This window comes from Hordeum vulgare, chromosome 7H, assembly GCF_904849725.1.
Source record: "Hordeum vulgare subsp. vulgare chromosome 7H, MorexV3_pseudomolecules_assembly, whole genome shotgun sequence".
NCBI lineage: Eukaryota > Viridiplantae > Streptophyta > Magnoliopsida > Poales > Poaceae > Hordeum > Hordeum vulgare.
In genome coordinates this window covers 432782797-432805913 of record NC_058524.1, presented here as the reverse complement: position 1 = coordinate 432805913, position 23117 = coordinate 432782797, and the positions used below count along the sequence as shown (strand labels likewise).

Genomic DNA, 23117 nt, shown 5'->3' with positions numbered 1-23117 from the left:
GACAACTCTGACTCACTGCAATCCCCCTCCCCGCCAGACCACTTTTCTTTCGTCCTACTCGTTGGGCGTCCCCGATGTACCTCTCCGTCCAGGCCCATGTATTGACAAACGTCTGTAACCCCCGCCCACGCACCTACCCGCTTTGGACTATGGCGTAGTCCATCTAGGATTTGTTTGCAGCCAAGTATTCTCCACCTCCTCGTTTGACGTCTTCTATGACAAACATTATGCACGATAGTTGTTCGGTCAAATGCCATTGTACTTGTTTACTTCTTGCTTTTTTGTAAGTAAGAGCATCCATAGCCGGAACTTGCAAATCCGGCCCCTCAAACGCCCGCGGACATGAGGAGTGAGTAATCGGGTGTGTCCGCTTTGAATCCTTTTTTGTGTCCGTGCAACCGCATCTCTCATATTTTTCCTCGTATGTCCGATCACTTGCATGTGGTTGGTGGAGAAGAAGAAAAAAAATGAAAAGAATGAATAAAGAAAGAGAAAAGGTGGTCCGGGTGGGGTCGCGTCCTACGTAGCGGACTAAGCGGGCGTGCTCGGGCGCATCCGCGAGCACTCGTATCATCCTCATATTTGAAATGGATATGAGGGGTGCCGATTAGTCCGGGCGTTTGAGATGGGTATGAGGGGTCTGGCTGGTTCAATTTTTTGCGATCGGCGAGTGACCGGGCGGGCTGTCGGAACGTTTGAAGCGGATTTGAGGGGTCCAATTACAGATGCTCTAAGCACGATGGCGGGAATACTCAATGCTTGATGATGAGTTGTTGTGTGATAATGTGGAAGAATTCTTGTACGGATCTTGAAGGCATGAGACGAGGAGGCTCGACCTTTTGTAAAAATAACCACGATTCATTTCATGAGCAAAAGCACTTCACGCCTATGACTTGCACCTGATCCAGCATGCTTGTGGGTGTTAGGTAGTGACTAGTATTACTGGTGAGAGAGGTAGCAATATCTAGAGCTAACTATTACATGTGAGATACATGGATCGAAGATCCGACTAGGGTTCATACGAGGAAGAGGAAAAGGGGGAAAAGCTATGCCGCTGGCCGCCTGATCCACTAGATGGCCTTGTCCTCACGAGCGACTGCTTAAGTAGTTGGCGTGCGGGCCTTCACTTGACCCAGGCTGGTTCATGGAACTTGGGGTTGGGCCTCTTTAGTCGGGCAGGTCGAGCATCAGTGTTGATGGTGTCTCAGCCCTCTGGGTCCCGCCTCACACGTATGCTAACATCCCCCTCTTCTTGATATGAGGCTTGTCCCCAAGCCTCCGCATGCGGGAACCGCATGACGAGGCTGGCCTTGTCCTCCCAGGTATCACCCAGAGCGTCAGAATTGGACCATTTAACCTTCACTTGTTCACGGATGCCCACACCGTTCTTGCGCCAGTGAGTTTGGAGAACTGGCATTGGGACAGCGAGATCGTCAGAACAATGTGGTAGATGAGTTTCGACACTCATACCACGAGTCAGCGCCCGCCACAGCAGTGATACATGAAAATAGGGTCCACTGTTGCGTGAGGAGGAAGTTGCAGCTTGTATGTCACCTCGTTGATCTTGTAGATGATTGGGAATGACCCATAGTACTTGTATGCCCGCTTGTGGTTTGCTCGAGGTGCCACTGAAGTTTGGATATAGGGTTGGAGTTTCAGATAGACCTGATCGCCCACTTCGAACGTTCTACAGGAGCACTTCTTCCCTGCTTGGTGTTTCATTAGTTGCGTTGCTCTACTGAGGTGTTGTTGGAGTAGTTGTTGCACTATCTCCCATTGTTCGGTCCAAGACTTGACAGCTGGCACCGAACAAGCGGTTTCTGTCGAAAGCCCCCAATGTCCTGGTTCATACCAAAACATAGCCTTAAATGGTGTCATTCCGATGGCGGACTGGTGTGCGTTGTTGTACCAGAACTGACCAGAGGGTATCCAGAATCTCCAGCGCGAAGGACAAGCTTCTGTAAAACAATGAAGGAAAGTTTCCACACACTGGTTGACCCACTCGGTTTGACCATCAGGTTGTGGGTGGTTAGCTGTGTCGAGCCTAGTTCGGTGCCCGATGCTTTGAAAAGTTCCTACCAAAAGTGACTCGTGAACACCGGATCTATGTCGAAGACGATAGCTGCTAGGAGCTTGTGGATCTTGTAGACCTGTTGCAGGTACAACTGAGCAACCATAGCTGCATTGTAGGGGTGTAACAAAAGGTATAAAGTAACTGAACTTTGTGCACTTGTCCACAATGACCAAGAGACAGTTGAATTTGTTGGATTGAGGAAGACCGTCCACGAAGTCCATGGAAATCATTTCCCATGGCTGAGAGGGGATTGGCAGTGGCTGGAGCAATCCCGGGGATGGTGTGCGGTCTGGTTTAGCTTGTTGACAGACGGGGTAGGAGCGCACATATTGTTGGATGTGGGTCTTCATTTTTGGCCATGCGAACATTCTGCGAATGCGTTTGTGAGTGACTGGGAAACCAGAGTGACCACCGATGGGGCCGCCGTGGAAAGCTTGCATAATTCTTTGTTGAATGTTAGTTCCTCCGCCCATCCAAATCCTGCCTATGAATCTGAGGATCCCTTGCTGCAACTGGAACCTGCCCTTTGGATCTTCCCTTACTGCCAACTGCTCCAATAGTTTGCTCGCTTGTGGGTTGTTGTTGTAGCTCGTGACGATCTCCTGCAACCAGCTGGGCTGACAGAAATGATGGTCGTGAGTTGTTCTCTGGGTTGAGCTCTAGATAAAGCATCCACGCCTGTATTATTCGTGCCTTTCTTGTACCGGATGCAGTATCGCACACCGAGCAGTTTGGTAAAGGCTTTTTGTTTCCACGGATTGGATAGGCGTTGATCCTCCAAGTGTGTCAAACTCTTTTGTCAGTCCATATATCAAACTTCGCACGTCGTAAATATGGATGCCATTGATCCACTGCAACAGTGATGGCAAGGTACTCCTTCTCATATGTTGAGAGACCATGGTATCTTGGGCTGAGAGCCTTGTGCGTGAATGCGATTGGGTGGCCTTTCTGTTGAAGGATCACCCCGATGCCCCTCTCGCTAGCGTTAGTTTCGACAGTGAACGTCTGGTCAAAGTTGGGAAGTGCTAGCACTAGAGCGTATGTGAGTTGCTGCTTCAGCACTTGAAATGCAGTTTCTGTTGTGGGATCCAAAGGGACGGCACCCGTTTCTTGAGCAGATTGAACAGTGGCCTTGCAATCACTCCAAAGTTGCGCACAAAGCGGCAGTAGTACCCTGCCAAGCCCAAAAAGTTGCGGACTCCCTTGACGTCCGTTGGTGTAAACCATTGTACAACCGTTGTCGCCACCCCTTATGCACTGATGACATGCCCCAGGTAAGCTATTTGAGGTTGCCCGAAAGCACATTTACTGAGTTTGACCTTCCAGCTGTCTCTGCAAACTAATTGTAGTACTTACCGGACGTGTTGAGCATGCTCTTCCAAGGTCGCACTGAAAATGAGGTTGTTGTCAAAGAAGCACAAGACGCAGACTCGCAGCAGTGGCTTGAGCGTTGTGTTCATGGCCCCAAAAAAGGTGGGTGGTCCTCCTACCAACCCGAACGATACCACCTTGAATTCGAAGTGTCCCTGGTGATTTTGAAAGGATGTCTTGTATTCCTCCCCTAGGGCCAGGCGCATTTGGTGGTACCCTGCTCGAAAATCCAGCTTAGAGAACCAAGATGCTCCGTGCAACTCATCCAACAACTCCTCTATACCGGTGACTAGGTATTTGCTGACGACAATGATAGCGTTGAGATGGCGGTAGTTGATGCAGTGATGCTATGTGTCGTCTGTTTTTAACCAGGATAACCGGAGACGAGAACGGACTGGTGCTATGCTGGATCACACCCGACTGGAGCAATGCTTCCACTTGAGCCTCAATTTTTGTCTTGTGGTCCGGCTTGTGACGATACGGTTTGACATTGACTAGTTTTGCTCCCGGGATGAGCGGGATGCGATGGTGACAGTCACGTCTTGGCGGCAACCCTTTTGATTCCTCAAACACATCAGGAAATTGATCTAGAATTTCTTGAATGCTAGGCGGAATCCCTTTTGTTGCCCCGTCTCAAGAACCATCATGCATGGGTGTATGATATGTGTAATTGCCCCTTGGTTGCAAAGTCCCTGCAGTTATATGTTGTTTATAGCTTGGCAGCCAATCGAACATGCTTCCTTCCCCAGTAGCCGAGGTGGACCTGCTGGTGTGTGGATTTCTATGAACTTCTTGCGCCAGTCGACCGTCATGGGACTTTGTTCCTCGAGCCAATCCATGCCCAGTATGACGTCATAGGTGCCAAGGGCCAAAACTTTCAGATCTGTGTAGAACTCATGTCCTTGAGAGTACCATGCGCAGCCAGGAACGAACGAGGAGCAGATCAATTCACCCCCATCTGCTACTCTAACTTTGTTGGGCTTGGGTAGGGGTCAAACTCATGTTATAGCACTGGCCAGCTGATCATTGATAAATGAGTTTGTACTGCCTGAATTGACCAGTAGGAGCACCTCTCACCCTTGAATCTAGGCACGCAACTGGAAAGCCTTTGCTGACACACCCCCTGTAACAACAAAGAGTGAAATTGCCATGACTGTGTCCCCCTCGCTTCTTCTGCCGGAACTTGGGTGTCGATGAAGCTATCGAGGTCGAACATGTTCAAGTGTTCCTTGACGACATGGAGTTGCACTGACATGGGGCACACATGGTCATGGCCCCACCTTTCGCCACACTTTAAACAGAATCCTCTGGCTCTTGTGTGGTCGCGTGACATCTTGAGCTTGGATGTATCCGCTCGTGCTGCATCCATGCCTCGGCCATCCATTGCTGGCACCGCTGGCACCGAACGTATGGGTGGTGGTGGCGGTAGCAGGAGAGGTAAACCTTGGTGTGGCGTTGCCTCCGGAAGGCGTGTTAAAGTTCTGAACGCTTCTTCTCCCCACTTCTTCTTGGATCAAGGCCAAAGCACATGCAGTATCCAGATCCGGTGGTCTCTGAACGAGCACCACAGCATGGATGTCCTTCCGGAGCCCCTAAAAAAATGGGTCAGAAAATAAAATGGGTGAATAGAGTCCGTGTATGATGTCAAGTGATTGATGATTAATTCAAACTGCTCAACATAATTCGCTACTATGGATGTTTGACGAACGGTGTAGATCTGTCTGATTAGCGTTTGGTGCCGATCTCGCCCAAAACGCATGCAGAGAAGTGAAGTGAATGAATCCCATCAAATTCGGCCAGACGTTTCAGAATTGACTGTAGCCACACCGAGGCCGAGCGTGAAAAATTTAGAGCGGCCATGGGAACCCAAAAGGACAGTGCGATGCAAAACATTTGAAAATATTGCTCGCAGAGAGTCTTCCACAGGTTCGGGTTGTCGCCCGCGAAGTGTGGGAAGGTGATGGATGGATGGAACTGACCAGTCCAGACAGGAGTTGACTCGCATGAGCAAATGGAGGCAGGTTCTGGAACAGAAATGAGAGATGTGTACTGACCCATGGCCGGGGACTATGGCGGTGTATGAAACGACACCGTCGGGGGTTCCTGTGGAGAGTTGATGACACCGTGCCACTGCGGTCCAAGAGAAGTGTCGACCGCACCGGATCCGGGCCCGATGTGGGTGTCGGTCGTCGCTGTTGGGGTGTGGGTTGAAGTAGTTGCCTGCATGTACTCTCCCATCGTGTGCACCGGCTGTTGCACTGCTTGGAGCGCCGCCACCGCGTTGCCCAGATCGGCGACGCGCCGCTCCAGATCGGGCGCCAGTTGAGGATCTCACTGATCTTTGCTGCTGACGCTTGGATTTTGGTGATGGTCTTGGATTGGGCCTTGCACAAGTTGTCCAGTCGCTCCAAGAATGATTCAACGGACGGATCCATGGTCTTGCTTGCCGCACCTATCGCGTCTCGACAAATTGATCCACGATAAATGGAAGGTGGTGGTGGGCTAGTCTTTGATACGAGGTATTAGGTAGCGAATCGTATTACTGGTGAGAGAGGTAGCAATATCTGAAGCTAACTATTACATGCGAGATACATGGATCTAAGATCCGGCTAGGGTTCATACGAGGAAGAGGAAAAGGGGTAAAAGGTAAGCTGCCGGCCGTGCGATCCACTGGATGGCCTCCTCCTCGTGGGCGGTAGCTTAAGTAGTTGGCGTGCGGGCCTTCATTGGACCCAGGCTGGGCCGTGGGCATTGGGTTTGGGCCTCTTCAGCCGCGTAGGTCGAGCATCAGTATTGATGGTGTCTCTATCCTCTGCGTGCCGCCTTGCAGGTACGCTGATAGTGGCGGTGCTATGCATTCACTGGGATGGATCTAAGGTGGTAACCGGTCGATCTGTTTCCATAGTACCGCCGTGCAATTTCGAGACACTCTGCATGCTGTCCGAGTCATGCAGGTTCAGACATCCATATGGAGATGTAGGAGCTAGTAGGTGCATGGCTGCTGCGGAAGACTGCTGATTTTTCAATCCCTTCGAGAGCAATTTCTAATCTTTGACAAATCTCTTCGACATCAACACAAACAGTTTCTTTCTTGGCTGGTAGGATCAACTAGCTAGTTACTTAGGCTATACTACACATGAGGGTAAAAGAACATGAGTTAAGCGTATGCCTCCTTGCAGGGACGTGTGTGTGTTATATAGCAAAGTAGATTTACATCACAGGCAGGAGGTTATCTAGTCTTGACCCCTACTTCAAGCTATACAAGATAAGGATCACATCTAACGAACCTCCTGTCAGTTACAACTAACACACACGATTATATCATCACGTTACACAAGACTATCATTTAACATCCTCCCCCGATCTAAACGTGTCAAGGTTCATATTGTTCTTGAAGGCTTGTAACTATCAAACGTGCAGGGGCTTTGTGGAACCATCAGCCACTTGGTCTCTTGTAGGAATAAACCTGATATCCAACAATTTTCTGGCAACTCTCTGTGTGACAAAATGAAAGTCAATTTATATATGTTTTGTCCTTGCATGAAGCACTAGATTAGTTGAGAGATAAGTTGCCCCAAGGTTATCACACCATAAACGAGAGACATGTAGTCGTTCAACTCCTAGCTCATCTATCAGAGTTTCCAGCCACATTACTTCAGTTGTTGCATTTGCAAGAGACTTATATTCTGCTTCAGTACTAGATTCCGATCTGGGGATCGAGGCCCGGAATTGGAAAAGAGCACATCTAAGCGTCTCGCAAACAGGTAACACAACACATACATAATAATAAAGATAGACAATCAGGGGTTCAATTTCCTTCTCATAAATATATCAGAGTACATCACGCATACAACCAAAGTAGTTCCGCTACGGACTACAAAACAAGAGAAAAGGCTATGGTACCCTACCTGCTGGCCCACGATCACGACCACGCCTCAATCTTCTGGATAGTTCACATACAGGCGGTCGGTCTCCTCATCGTACTGCCACGCCAGCTGCGTGCCGTCGGGATCATCTGTCTCTGGGGTACCTGAACCTGTTGGTATTGTGGAGGAATCCGTGACCCACGGGGACTCAACAATCTAAGACCTTGGTGCCAGAACTAGTCAAGTTATTAGGTTGGATAGGGTAGAGTGTTGAATCTGCATCATCCTAAGCTTGACATGGTGGCTAACTTACGTAGAACATTTATGAAGGTGGACTATACTAGCGGTCGTGAATACTTGATCACTAAGTGATCCTGAACACCTACCTACGTCAATCGTAACCCCACCGTGTTCCCGATCGAAGAGAGATCTTCGAGGGGACAGTCACGGTTACGCACACAGTTGGCAATATTATTATCTTTTGTTTAAGTTATCTAGTACCGGATGTTAACAAAATATTCCAAGTTGCCACATAACCGCGGGCACGGCTTTCCGAAAGATTAAACCCTGCAGGGGTGCTCCAACTAGTCCATCACAAACGTACACGGGCCGCAAAGTAATCCTCTATCACGAATCTCGTGATCTCGTCGGATTCCTTAGAGGAAAACCTCAACTCTGGGGAGAACCAAAGCTTCACTGGGATTCCTATACGCAAGATATATTGCTAAGGTAAGACAAGATTAGCAGGACCTCCCGGTGTGTCGACGACCCTGATAAGAGCCGCATATCTCTGTCTCAGGACAACACCGTCTATGCAAAGTTGACAAGGACCAAACCTCAAGTTTCCTTGCGGTGGTCTTGCCGACTGCTAGGTGGGTGGACCAACACTCATGAGGAGCACTGGCCCGGGTTGTTGATTAAATTCCTCGGGGTTGCTATTCCCTATGCAAATTATTATTAAGTGATTAGCAAATTAAAACCAATGTTGGGTCCTGCCGGACAAGTCTTAACACTACGCGATTTATCGAGGGGGTCCCCATAACAACCCCGAACGTGTTAGGAGCGATCAATATGGAATCAAACACCGGTAGCCGGTAACTATGGCAGCAATAACGGAACAAAGCACCCGGCAAAAGGCTAGGCCTTCCGTTATTTACCAAGTATATAGGTGCATTAATTAACATAACAAAATTTAAGATAATGATATCAAGCTCATGTAGTCACATGAGTCAAAGCACCTGCATCTAGCAACGCTAACATTAGTAGCTGAGCAAAGCCTACTTAGCCATTCAAGTTTGCTAGGAAGGGATCAGTGTTTGGGTTCATGGCATATCAAAAGGAAAATATTTCAGTGGTAGGCAGCGATCATATGACAAAGTAAACGTAATCTAGCATAACAAGTCTAGAGATGGAATCAAGGTCATATCATCTTGCCTGTGATATCCTCAGCTTGGAATGGTTCTTGTTCGTCCTGCACGTACTCTCCCGACTCCACGTACTCGTTCTCCGATCCCGGTGCTACCCAACATAATAATAACATCCAATGAACAACATCACCTCAATATGCAACAAGCACATGATACATGAGATGAAAATGAGCATGCATCACTATTTCTATCACTAACACAAGCTTAAGGAGTTAAAACAAGTTCCTGGACAGAACTGCATGCTAAACTATTTTGACATGCATGAGAATGACATGATCAGATGCGTCTCGAGAAAACGAAGCAAACCATATAAAGAACATTACAATCGGAGCTATGGATCAACGGGAATCAACGAAACAAGATATGAAGCCCTACGTGTCAAAATCATCACCACACACTCAAATGGCACAACCCTGGTATTTCCAGGTTGCCAAGACATATAACAACCCAACATGAATGGATTGGAGCAAGTAAGAACACCACATCATCAACTAAGCATTCACAAACATCAAAATGACAAAACTACACAATCTGCCATAAAACTGCATCATAGCACTTTGTGAGCTGCATGCAACACACCTACAGCGACCCAAATATGACAAATAATATATGTGGCTGTAGCTATCCAAGAATACTACAATCACAAGCAATAATCACACAAAAAGGAATTAATCCCAGGAAGATACAAGGCTGCAAACTTGCCCAAAACCATCAGATTTCAGGGACTTAGTGAAAATTCCTGCACCTAACTTTCTGTCTTTGCTCTGAAGCTTTTTGACAGCAGCCAAAACATTATCTACAAGCCTCCAAATGGAATGAAAATTTACAGAGAGCTATACAAACATATCAGGTCCAACTTTCTAGTTGAAATCTAAGGCTATATCACAACACAGTGACCAGCACAACCTCATCTACAGGAGAAGAAAATATAAACAGTTTCTCAGACTTAGTGAAAATCTCAGATTTTCACTAATCTGGAATTTCAGTCACATGCCTACTTTGAGTGGGCATAACTTGCACACATGGATTCCAAATCATGAATTGAAACCAACACGTGGTAGAGGGGGTCGCCCTCTACTACCACAACCAAGAAACAAATACAAGAGCACATCACAACTCATGGAACCAAGCTCTAAACATAGAAGAAAATGAAAATATGTCATCTCCAGAAAATGTTCCAATGGAAAAATTGATTTCACCAATGGATTCCTGGGATCTTTCTACCCCAAAACCATATATAAAACATATGCACTTGCTTGGAGAAAGTGACCTCAAACTAGGAAGGAAAAACTACATAGAATCCAACATAGTGAATAGTGCAACAATTCATGCAACTCTCACTAGAAAAGCTATCACATAGCTATGTTCATGTGCACAAAGACAATATGGACATGAGGGTTTGGACCCCATGTTGGTGTCATGCACAACAACATCACAAACACTACTACCACATAGATCTCACACACACCTCATGCCCCTCTTTCATATGAACATGAGGAGGAGCACAAGTGTTGCAAAGTGGGCCTGCCTCCCACACACATATCACCACCACTACCTCATGGCAAGCACTTACTCCCAAGAACAATATGAAGGGGATCTACTAAACAAGATAATCATGGAAGCACCATATCACAACACTCCTACTAGGTACCACATGAGTCAAACATATGTGTGTGTGGTACTCACTTACACACACCACACAATACATGCACAAATACTTATCTCACTACTCCACATATGCACACACTATTTGCAACCACAACATCTACACATGCTAGCAAAAGCAATGATACTCACACAAGCATTTAACACTTCATACTCACATAACACTCACACACCATTCATACAAGTGTGTGCACAACACACACACACACACAACATCCTGCCACTAATTATCTAGCAGGAAAAAAGGAATTAAAATGCCACTTTAAATACCTATTGGATTAGGCACAAAGTGTAGGATCAACAACAGAAAAATAGGAAATAAAAGAAAGACAAAAAAATATCAACAGGGGCTCCTGGGATCGAACCCAGTACCTCACGAGTACAACCACAAGCTGCACACCACTGCGCTACGAATTAGGAGTCTGACAGAGGGGAGATCTAATACCAGCAAAACCTCACACAAACCGGCGGCAGGGAGGACATCGGGGCTTCACTGCTACGGCTGCCGCACCACGAGGAGGTCTACCACTACGCTACCTCTCCGTTGCTCCGCGGTGCTAGCCACGATCATCTCTGCTGCACGAGCACACCTCACACAAACCTCCTCGCACACACAACACAACTTGAGACAGGGAGGCACAGCAACTACGGCTAGCCGGATCCATTGAGGGAGAAGGGAGGAAGAGGTGAACCTGCTCACCTAAGGAAGAAGGTTAGTCACCGATGGATGAGGGGCGCCCTGGAGTCAAGCTGAAGGGGACGGAGCGGAGATAAGGAAGATCTGCTGCAGACCGAGGAAGTAGTCGGAGATCAACGGAGCAGGGCCATTGACGACGAGCTGGCCGTTGACGTAGAGGTTCCCCGTCCTCAGCTAGGTCGGGAATGGAGCAAGGGTAGCCTCTCCAAGCTCCTGGACATGGCGGCGGCGCTGCTCGACGGTGTAGGCGGGGTAGACGCTGGCGAGGTATTCTCTCCTCTCTCTGCTAACCTAGCTACAGAGCTTACCTTTGGGGGGGAGAAACAGAGAGGAGGGAGATGGGGAATGGAGCGGCGGCGGCGGATGGGAGAGAGGGAAACCCTAGGGGAGATGGGCACGAACGCTCGTGTTATAAGGGGGGGGGGCCTGGACGTTCGAGCCCTCACGGCGGCAGCACGCGCTCTCTGTTGGCCTGACGGAAAGGTGAAGGGGGGAGAGACAGCGTCAGAGGAGGAAGGAGGTCGCGGGAGTGGGCTCCTGCGCGCGAGGGAGGGGCTAGATGGGCCGGCCATGTGAGAGAGAGGAAGCCCACTGGCGCCACTTAAGAAGAAAAGAAACCCTGTGGCTTTTCTATATAAAGAAAGGCCAGAAGAAAAAGAAATAAACAAAGCAAACTAGTGGGGATAAAATCAAGAGAAAATACCCCCTGGTCATAGATTGTTGCTTGTTTATTTTCATTCCAGGATATAAGATTAGAACCAAGAAAGACAACAAACCCGTTGGTAGACCTTCTGTCATCAGGGCACCCTGCCCAGTCTGCATCGGAAAAGGCACTTATAGTGGTTGAAGATGTCCTGCATATTTTTAGTCCAGTGCTAGCACTCCCTTGAACATATCTCAAGATTTGATTTATAACTGTCCAATGCAGAGAAGTTGGAGAGTGCAAAAACTGACAAACCTTGTTAACAGAGAATGATATATCAGGTCTAGTCAGTGTTAGGTACTGAAGTGCACCAACCACACTTCTATATTTAGTTCCTTCTTCTCGACTTAACAACTCTCCATCATGCAATGATAGTTTTTCTGTTGTAGACACGGATGTACTAGAAGGTTTACAGTCCTTCATACCTATATGCTTAAGTATATCCTTAGCATACTTTTCTTGAGTTAACAATATCCCATCATGTAACTTTTTTACCTCAATACCCAGGTAGTAATGTAATTCACCTAGATCCTTGAGAGCGAAATCACTTTCCAGATTTCTAAATAGAACTGTAGTGGCTTCTGTCGATGAGCTAGCAACAATTATGTCATCTACATAGATAAGCATGTAAATGACTACCTTCCCTTTCCTGAAGAAGAACAAGGAAGTATCTCCCTTGGACGTCCGAAAACCAAGTTGTTACAGTTTCATACTTAGTCGCGAGTACCAGGCTCTAGGTGCCTGTTTCAAGCCGTATAATGCTTTGTCTAACTTGCATACATACTGTGGTTTAGTGTCGTCCATGAAACCTCGAGGTTGCTTCATATACACCTCTTCCTCGAGAACGCCATGTAAGAACGCATTCTGTACATCCAATTGGCGAAGATTCCATCCTGTGGAGACAACAATAGACAGAACAAGTCTAATAGTAGCAGCTTTGACAACTGGATTGAAGGTGTCTTCATAATCGATACCATAGCGTTGTTTAACCCTTTAGCTACTAATTTGGCTTTGTATCTATCTAGTGTTCCATCAGAGTTTCTCTTGATTTTATATACCCATTTATAGTCAATAATGTTTCTTCCTTGCTTAGGTGAGACTAGATGCCAAGTTTGATTTTTCATAAGTGCATCATACTCTACCTCCATAGCATGTCTCCAGTTTTTATCATTTAGAGATTCTGATAAGTCTCGGGGTTCTCTAGTGACAGCAAGACTTACAAACTTGAAGTTCTTGTCATACCTGGTTGTTCCATCTTTAGGAACTAGTGGTTTGAAAATACCTTTCTATGACCGTGTACTGGGACGCTCGGACTCAGCAAGTACAGATGATTGTGCAGTTGTTGAAGCTGTCGCAGTTGTTGAAGCTATTACTCGAGCCTGGGGCTTTTCCCTTGATGTTGTGCTGTTGGCGCGAGACCCGCTTATAGGCGCCACACTTCCTGGAGTCTGCGCCCTCTCATTATGGTGTGATGAGGAGGAGGTGTACATGGTTCCATCTGGCGGCGCGTCATCCGTGCCAGATGTAGTTGGTGATGCGCCAGTCTCTGTGTGGACGCTGGGTTCTGCGCCGCAGCCGGATCTCTCGGGATCGGGGGGTACAGAGAAATTTGCACGGTGTCCCGTGTCGTGCTGAAGATTACTGTTGTTGTGCTACATAAAATGATGACCAAAAACACCAGTTGTTGGTGCAGGGGCGTCAGGAGCTGCAACTGGTGTAGTTCCTCCTCCGTGACTGGCTGCATCTGCATCAGGTCTGTTAGTAGCAGTACTATTATTCATATGATCATCCACTATTTCGCCTCCTTGATCAGTAGGATTAAGCAGATGGGGAGGAAGTAGGAGGATTTCAGCCCGTAGACGAGCGCCGACATTAGGATGAAGAGTGGAAAAGGGAAAGACATGTTCATCAAACCAGATATCCCTGGAAATATAAACACGTCCTGTAGGGATATCAAGACATTTGTAGCCATTGTGATGATTGCTATATCCGAGGAAAACACACTGCTTGGAATGAAACTGCAGTTTGTGGTTATTGTGTGGACGTAGGTTGGGCCAACACGCACATCCAAACACTCGGAGATAAGAATAATCAGGAGTTTCATCAAATAGTCTAGTGAGAGGAGTTTCATGTTTTATTACTTTACTTGGCATCCTATTGATCAAGTAAGTGGCAACGATGAATGCCTCATCCCAAAACTTGAAGGGCATGGAGGCTTGAGCAAGCAAGGAGAGTCCAACTTCAACGATGTGACGGTGTTTGTGCTCAGCTAACCCATTTTGTTAATGAGCATGAGGGCATGATACATGATGAGAGATGCCAGTTCTGGTAAAGAAGGAGTTCCGTTTTTCATATTCTCCTCCCCAATCGGTTTGAAGAGCAAGGATTTTTCGATCAAATTGTCGTTCTACTAGATTTGGAAGTCATGAAACTTGTGAAAGACTTCAGATTTGTGTTTGATGAGGTAAATCCAAGTGAATTTACTAAAGTCATCTATGAAACTCACATAGTATTTTTTTTCTACCGACTGTTTCAATAGAAGGACCCCACACATCAGAGAAAATAAGTTCTAGAGGAAATTTTGATTCACTCAAAGATTGAGGATAAGGTAACTAGTGACTTTCGCCTTTCTGACAAGCGTCACATACAAGCTTATTGTCATCATTATTGAACACGGAGTTTATTCTCACTAAGAATCTTCCTAACAACAGTGGAAGAAGGGTGACCTAAACGTCGATGCCACCAATCTATTGAGGGTTTGGTGACAATGAGCACTTGCTTCTGGACGTTTCCCCGGTGTGTTTCACAGGGTAGAGGCCTCCTCTACGCCTGCCTCCAAGAAGAACCCTCCTCGTTTCCAGGTCCTTGACGAGGAAAAAGTGAGGGTGAATCTCAACAATAGTAGCATTATCAAGAGCAAGTTTATTTGCGGGGATCAAGTATTTAGTTTCCTCCCGAACATGAAGAACATCGTTTAGATGAAGATCTCGATCTGGGGTAGAAATAGTTGTATGCCAATATGATCAATAGACATACCTGACCCGTTTGCGGTGTGGATTTGCTCGTTGCCGGTGTACCTCTCCCGGACGGTTAGCTTCTCCAGAGCGTTGTTGATGTGATTGGTTGCACCAATGTCCATGTACCAGTTGGTGTCAACCCCATACTGAGGAGCGGCCATGTTTGCCGAGCGCTCCTCAACCCCCCCCCCCCCTTGGTAGGAGGAGTCGTAGCGTTTCCAGCACTTCCATGCAGGGTGGCCGGGTTTTGCCACAGATCTGGCACGTCGGTCTGGCAGAGGGATTGTTGTTGTAGTTCCCAGTGCCACCGCTGCCATTGCTGTTGTGTCCTCCCATGTTGCTGCAACCGCGACCACGATCGTTGCCACGACCACGATCACCGCCGCCACGACCTCGGCCATGATCTCCATTGTCATTTCCACGGCCACGTCCACGCGCCACCGCATTTGCAGATGACTGAGATGACCCGCCTCGATGATTCAGGCGAGTCTCAAAGCTCAGGAGCTATGAGTAAAGCTCTGGGATCTTGACAGGTTCGATCGGGGAGCACATGGTCGGCACCACCGGATCGAATTCCTCATCGAGTCTGGCAAGGATGTGAGAGATCACCTCCTCATCATCCATGTCTCGGTGATGGTGGAGTTGCCCTTCCGAAGATTGGGGAGGGGAATTCTGAGGTTGACGGTTTGTGCACGGGTCTGCGATTGGAGCATCCCTTGCACGGTGTTCCATAGCTCCGTTGAGGTGTGGCAAGTTGCCACTTGAACAGCCATCTCGTGCGGCAGCATGGTCAGCAGGTAAGATAAAACATGCTGATCATGCGCATACCACACGCCAAACTCTTGGTTCGGGGCCTTGGTCTTGGTTTTTCCGTCGTCGGCGGTGACCTCAATGGTCATGGGTGGAACCGCTTGATTGACGTCGAGGAAGTTTTCCATCTACGTTCCCCTGATGGCGGAGAGGACAGTGGCGCGGCATAACGCCTCGTTCCCTCTCGTGAGCTTCTCTATTGCGTTGTGTGCAAACGGAGATAAGGGAAAGGAATTTGTGGATGAAATCGCCATGGATGGATCCGAGGCAGGCTCTGATTACCATAAAAGAAAATGAGTTAAGTGTATGCCTCCTGGCAGGGACGCATGCGTGTTATATAGAAAAGTAGATTTACATCAGATGAAGGAGGTTATCTAGTCTTGACCCCTACTCCAAACTATACAAGATAAGGATCACATCTAACTAACCTCCTGCCAGTTATAACTAACACACACACGATTACATTATCACGTTACACAAGCCTATCGTTTAACAGACGGATCAATTCATGGATGCAATTAAAATGCTGTGAGTTATTTCTTAGCGCTCTGTCTTGCATACTTCGATGGCAAGTGTAATGCATTTCTTTTCAGCGGCATCAACCGAAATAAAAATGTGTGGTGATTAACTAGAGAAGTCAGAGTTGCTTTCTACAGCAAAGTGGACTACATGCTTCCGTTTGAACGGAATGTTGTACAACTATGCGTTATCAAATCTACTCCCTTCATTCCTAAATAATTATAGTTGCGAGAATAAATCTAATTCTTCTTAATTACAATTATTTAGGTACAAAGAAAGTAGTATCTTGAAAACTTCGATTGTATTTAGCTGTTGAGAATCACTTCTACTATTCAGAGTTTTAAGCTCGCTTCATGATTATTTGAAAAAAAGAAAAATATAACTTTTTTAATAAGAATTTATTAGTAAATGCATCCTGCGACCGAACAAGAGAATTAGTAACATTCATTTGGTTTTAGTACTAGTAGATATTTCATGTTCATTTAGTGGCACATAAATTGTAAATGTGCACCCACCGAACCAGGTTATAAAATGATGGCATGGACCATGGAGCAAACATAGTGCCAAGGCAAAAAGAGAACGCAAGAAAAGAGATACAACAGTAGTTTGCCATGTTTCAGACCATTTCTTTCGTGAAAACATACAAATATACACATCATAGATTAGAGGAAGTCTTTAGAGCCCGGCTAATTTCAGTAGCAGTCAAATAAAATAGTGTCTCGTGGGCATAAGAGGTGTCGGGAACCGTTCATTACACATGCGTCCATGTTTCACCTACTAACTTACAAGTGGAGGTGTCGTAAGTTCGTTGATTGTTACCTTTTGGCAACGTATCTTGTAACTACAGAAGGAGACCCGGTGTCGGAGCGTCGGAGGCCAGTCGTACTCACACCTTGAGTGAATCATCTGGCTGCAGCGCAGGGGCATCAAATAATGAAGCAAGGGCGAGGCACACGAACAATAGAGCATAGATGTGACATATGTCGGCAAGCGCAGCGGGTGAGGCTGCTTCATATGCTTTTGTGTGTGTCAGGCATAAGTATCCAACAGGTACATGTATGTACATCATAGTCAGATACACCGTTGGCGCCGCAGCGGGAAATGCAACATCGCCGATGTCGATGTCGGGGTTTCGGGGAAATCCTGCTAGACTCACACCACTATTTTTTGTTTTTTGAGATTGTCCCGTACGACTAAATTAACTTGATGGTATCATGCGAGTTGTTGTGTGAATTTGTGCAATATATTTTGAAGATATTTGATTCTAGAATCCGGATATGAAAATGGAAATTGAAAAGTCATATGACTTATTTGTTACTTGTACATGAAAAATATATAATTGCTATTTTACTGGATTTGAGAGAAATATAGATAATGAGATTTATGAGTGGACATGTTTAATGAGTTGAGATTTGAGCATGTTGAGAGAGTAACGACAATTAACAAAAGGCGAAGCGAGGGGACCAGAAGGAGCTAGACCCGTGCCAATCCCTCGCCCCTCGCTACAATTTCTGGCAGATAGTACTACAGGTATTAGATAGTACTTCCTCCGTATCAAAAAATTTGTTTTAGATTTGTGTAGATATGAATATATGTAGTCATGTTTTGGTATTTAGATATATTTATTTTTAGACAAACCTAAGATTAAAAAATTAGAACGAATGAAGTATTAGTATAGTTGTCCTAATTGGCTGGAGATATCACATCATTAATCTATATGTATTAATATAATAACTAGGTTATACCGAAAGCCCAATAAACTATGTCATTGTCTATTTGTCATGTATGGTTGTGGCAGTCCTGTATGATAAATCGATCTATTGATCGTCCCCTAGTTGTACTAGGTCGTTGTTTGCCGCTGCCGCTCGGCCGCTGATTGCCGTTGGGTCGCTGGGTCGCTGCCGGCTGCCGCACGCCCGCACCCACTCATCACGACGCCGCACCTTCAGATACCCTATTGGCTGCGCCGATCTATCACCTATCGTCTTTGTCCCTTGTTTGTCCACTGTCTAAGGTTTAAGGCTGCAGGAGGAGACTTCATTAAACCAAAGTTTTATAAGGAGGAGGCTTCATTAATACGTACTTGTAGCTATCAGTTCTTAATATTATGAATTAAGTCTGATGCATTAGTTTTGTGTATAAAATAGTGAATTAATCTATTAACCATGTTTTTTCGTTTTATATAGTCCTCAATGAGGAAGCGGAAGACACCAATAACTAGGGGGATAAATTCTGATTTCAAATCAGTTGGGCCGACTTAAAGAAAGCATATGCAAAAATTGTCGCAGATGCAAGGCTAATAGTTTAAGTTACAATTGATATCAAGTAAGCAAAATTTTGTGTTCTAAGAATTCAAATATTCTATAATGTACTATAAAACAAGTTATAACTTTTTCCTATAATGTCATGATATTTCGTCTACTCTATGATCATTGGTTTCTCATCCCCCTCATGACCAAATCCTGACTTCATCCCTGCAATCTAATACTTCATCCGTCTCAAAATAAGCGACTCGGCTTTAGAGAAATCCAATTCAACTTTTGGGAGCATATGCTCTTGTCCACCAAAAATAATTTTTATAAATGTAATTATTTTTTAAAGAATTAGATGTGTTTTTTGTCACAGCCAAATGCTACCTGCAATTGTTTAGCGAAAAATCTTAAGCATTTTGAGTTGTGCAAAAAAAAACAGATCAAACACCAAATGTTAGCTACAAATGTTACAATTGTTTTTTTTCACCGACGAAGTACTGCTACCCGTTTCGCATAAAAATTGTCAAGCACACTTTCCGCCGCATTCGCTGGGATGGATCTGAGGTGGTAACCAATCGATCTGTTCCACGGTACCGCCGTGCAATTCCGAGACACTCTACATGCTGTCCGAGTCATGGAGATTCAGACATCCATATGCAGATGTAGGAGCTAGTAGGTGCATGGCTGCTGCTCAAGATTGCTGATTTTTCAATCCCCTACAGAGCAATTTCTAACCTTTGGCAAATCTCTTCGACATCAACACAAATAGTTTCTTTCCTGGCCGGTTGGATAGACTAGCTAGTTACTTAGGCTATACTACACGTGAGGGATCAATTGATGTATGCAATTAAAATGCTGTGAGTTATTTCTTAGCTCTCTGTGTTGCATAAATTTTTTTAAACAATGCAAAAGACTTAACCATTTTTATTAATTAGGGAGGAGTTAGAGCATCTCTAGCAGACCCCATATAAGTGGTCAAATCCGTAAAAAAAATGTGTTTTACAATTTTGGTCGAAAAAAGTGTCTAGAACAGAAACGTAAAAGTGGTGCAACAAATAAATTTTTAAGGGGCACGGAAAAGACACAACCGAAACCCTTATATTTAAAAGTTTGAAGGACAGGCCCAAGGGGCTCCGTATATCGGTCAAACCTCGTAGGAGCAAACACGTGGCCGCGGTGTTTACCAGAATCCGCCATAAACTCGTCAGAATTCATCACCGCACGCCGAAAAAGGCCGCTGGATGCTGCAATCGATCGCCGTCGGTTTGAATTGGACGAGCTCGACCTCGCTGTGGCCTCCCATGACCTCAGCCTAGCTGTCGGAATCCTCCCTGCACGGTCGGCAAAGGGGCACGACTCAGCCGGCACAAATGACAAGAGAGCAGGACAATGCTGACGTGCAACGGTGAATGGACGGCGGGTGACAAGGCATGGCCGGCGAGGCTGGGCGCGGCCGGTGTGGTGATGGAGCGTGGCCGGTGGGGACGGAGGGCGGTCGACGAACGACGGGGCATGGCCTATAGGCAACGGGGCGCGGCCGACGGAGTTGGACGCGGCCGGCATAGCCGGCCGGAGGAAGGGGCAGCGGCCGCCGGACCGGAGGAAGGAGTTCTTTATCCCAATATTACAGTTTGTTTTACAGTTTATGTTCGGTCGTAGTGAAAATGGACCCCTAAAATGCCTTTTTTCAACCCGTATCCTAGTTTTACAGTTTGCGTTTTTACGGGGTCTGCTAGAGATTCTCTTAGAGACATAAGCCGCAGAGCGGCAAATTACAATATTACTCTCGCAATATAAGCGCACTCAAGTATTTGGCTCCCGGTACCGCCCAAAGATGGGCTTACTCTTTGATCTTGTCGACAACCACTATGGTCGGTGAAGCCCTGTTGCGGAATATTCTAGCATTCCGCTTCTTCCAAATTTCCCCGGAGATCAACATCAAAACAGAGGCTATTGCTCTCTTGATATGCCCTCCCACTGAAAGCACAATTGCTCCCTAAGGTGGTTTTGGTAATTAATCACAACATATGCATCATTGGACTAATGAGTTTATCCAAGTATATTTCAGAAAAGTTCAAAGATGCTTTGGCTATAGGATTGTGAGGAAATGCCCCTTGATGAAGTAAGGAATAGGATTGGCTCATGCTTAAAGCAAGAAGACTCGTCATTTTATACTTTGTGAGAAATTACATTGAGTACATAGGAAAGTCAATACTATTAAAAGGGGATGAGGTATTATGATGTATTGGTTGCTCAAGTGCTTAGAGGTAGCCACCAAAAAAACTCCACCATTCTCCCAAAAAATATCTTTGTCCAAACCCATATCAGCAAAATCGGTGCCACCAACAATTTCCACTCGACCCTACCGATTTTACACTTGACAGATCCCATGCCAAACCCTACCATCTCGGTACCACCAACATTCCTATCGGTGCCACCGAGATTCAGTGACCAACTTTCTGTTAAGGAGATTTCAAGAATCGGAATTTCCGAGTTTGAAATCGGTCTCACCGAGATTTGAAGCTGGTCTAGGTAATCGTATTGGTACCACTGAGATTCCTACATCGGTCTCACCGAAAATTCAAAAGTTGCCACATCTAATGCAACTCGGTACCACCGAGATTCATTTCGGTGTTACCTAATTGAGAAATAATGTTGTAACAACTGGATTTTAGGGGATGCCTATATATACCCCTCCACCTACCTCTCATTCATAGAGGAAGCACTTAGAAAACACACACACACACACACACACACACACACACACACTTGCGAGATCCATTTTTCTGAGAGAGAGCCACCAACTGATGTGTTGTGATCAAGAGATTCCAATCCTACCATTTGAAACTTGATCTCTAGCCTCCCCAAGTTGCTTTCCAAAAGATCAATCTCTCCTACTCCTACCAAATCTGAGAGAGAGTGATTGAGTGTTGAGGAGAACATTTTTAGAATCACAAGAGCAAGGAGTTCATCGTCCTACCACATCTATTACCATTTGGAGGGTGGTGCCTCCTAGATTGGTTAGGTGTCGGTTGGGAGGCTCCTACTTCGTTTTGTGGAGTTGAACCAAGATGTTTGTAAGGGCAAGGAGATCGTCTACTTCGTCAAGATCTACCGTGAGTGAGTCTAGTCTTGTGTGGACGGAAGTCGTGGTGGAATAGACAAGGGCGCTTCTTTGTGGACCCCTTGTGGGTGGAGCCCTCCGTGGACTCTCGCAGCAGTTACCCTCCGTGGGTTGAAGTCTCCACTAACATGGACATACGATAGTGCCATCTATTGGAACCATGCGAAAAATCATCGTGTCAACCTTTGCGTTTGATCTCCCAACCTTACCCTCTACTTTGCATTTGTACATCTTACTTTTCGTTGCTATAATTTTAGATGGGCACATGTAGGGTGTACTTGACTAGTCATAATTGCTAAAACTGGCCCACACTTAAAATTGGGAAAAGGCTAAGTTTTTATCCTGTCAACTAGTCTAATCACCCCCCACTAGACATACATTAGATCCTACAAGTGGTATCGGAGCTTTGATCTCCATTGCATTGGTTTCACAACCTAGGAGAGTATGGCATCTAGTGAGGGAAATTATCACCGTAGAGGTCCATATTTCGATGGCACTAATTTTGCTAGTTGGAAGCATAATATGAAAATGCATATTCTTGTTCATAATCATGCCATTTGGGCTGTTGTTCGTGTTGGTGTGCAAGGTGATTTCTTCGGAGAAGGAAAAGAACCGGACCATGATGCGACAACGGATGAGCTGCAGATGTTGCAATGCAATGCTCAAGCTTGTGATATCCCGTTCAACTGCTTGTGTCCTGAAGAATTCAACAAAATCTGTCGGCTTGAGATGCAAAGGAAATTTGGGATACTTTGATTGATATGCACGAAGGAACTGATTCTGTGAGGGAATCTATGTTGGATGTGCTTCCAAGTCGGCTTGACAAGTTCAAGATGAAGGAGCCGGTAAGATGTATTCTAGGCTATCTCTCATCATAAATGAGATTGTCGGCTTAGGAAGTGAAGTGATGACCGACAAATTAGTAATCAAGAAGATACTTAGAGCCTTGTATGGAAGATATGACACCATGTGCACATTAATCCAAATGATGCCAAACTACAAGGATCTCAAGACAACTCAAGTCGTTGGAAGGATTATTGCTCATGAAATGTCTCTCAAAGACAAAGATGAGTTTCACAACAAGTCAAGCGGTGCTTACAAAGCTTCAAGCGATGCTCTCGCTACTTCAAGTGACGACCTTGTTACCAATGAAGAGATCAGCCTCATGGTCAGAAAATTCAACAAGTTCTACAAGAGTAGAGGCAAAGAAAGAAGCTCAAGATAAATATATGATGAGAAGCGTTCGTCTAGTCGTGATCTAAACTGCTAAAACTCTAGAGAGCCGGGACACTTTTCAAATGAGTGCTTAGCTCCCCAAAACGAAGAGAAGAATCACCTAGAAGACGAAGCTCGAGAGATGAGTCGCCTCGCAGAGAGAGAAGGAGTAGAGAAGATCATTATGAACGAAGACACTCCCAGAGAGGCAAAGAATTGGAGAAGAAGGAGAAGTACACCAAGAGCAGTTCAAGAAGAAGACATCAAGATCATGTTGGTGAATGGGTTTCCGGCTCCAACCTCGACTACAGTCAAGATGAAGGTGTTGCCTGCATTACACTCGTTTCCTCCAACTCCTCCGACTTATTTGATTCACC

General features: G+C 45.9%; 1 non-coding gene across 1 annotated transcript; it reads right to left on the bottom strand.

The window, feature by feature from the left end:
• Window positions 1–15308: 15308 nt before the first annotated feature.
• LOC123414443 lies at window positions 15309–15447 on the bottom strand. Its single transcript, XR_006614411.1, has one exon. It is a non-coding gene; the product is annotated as a small nucleolar RNA Z247 (small nucleolar RNA).
• Between the last annotated feature and the right edge of the window lie 7670 nt (window positions 15448–23117).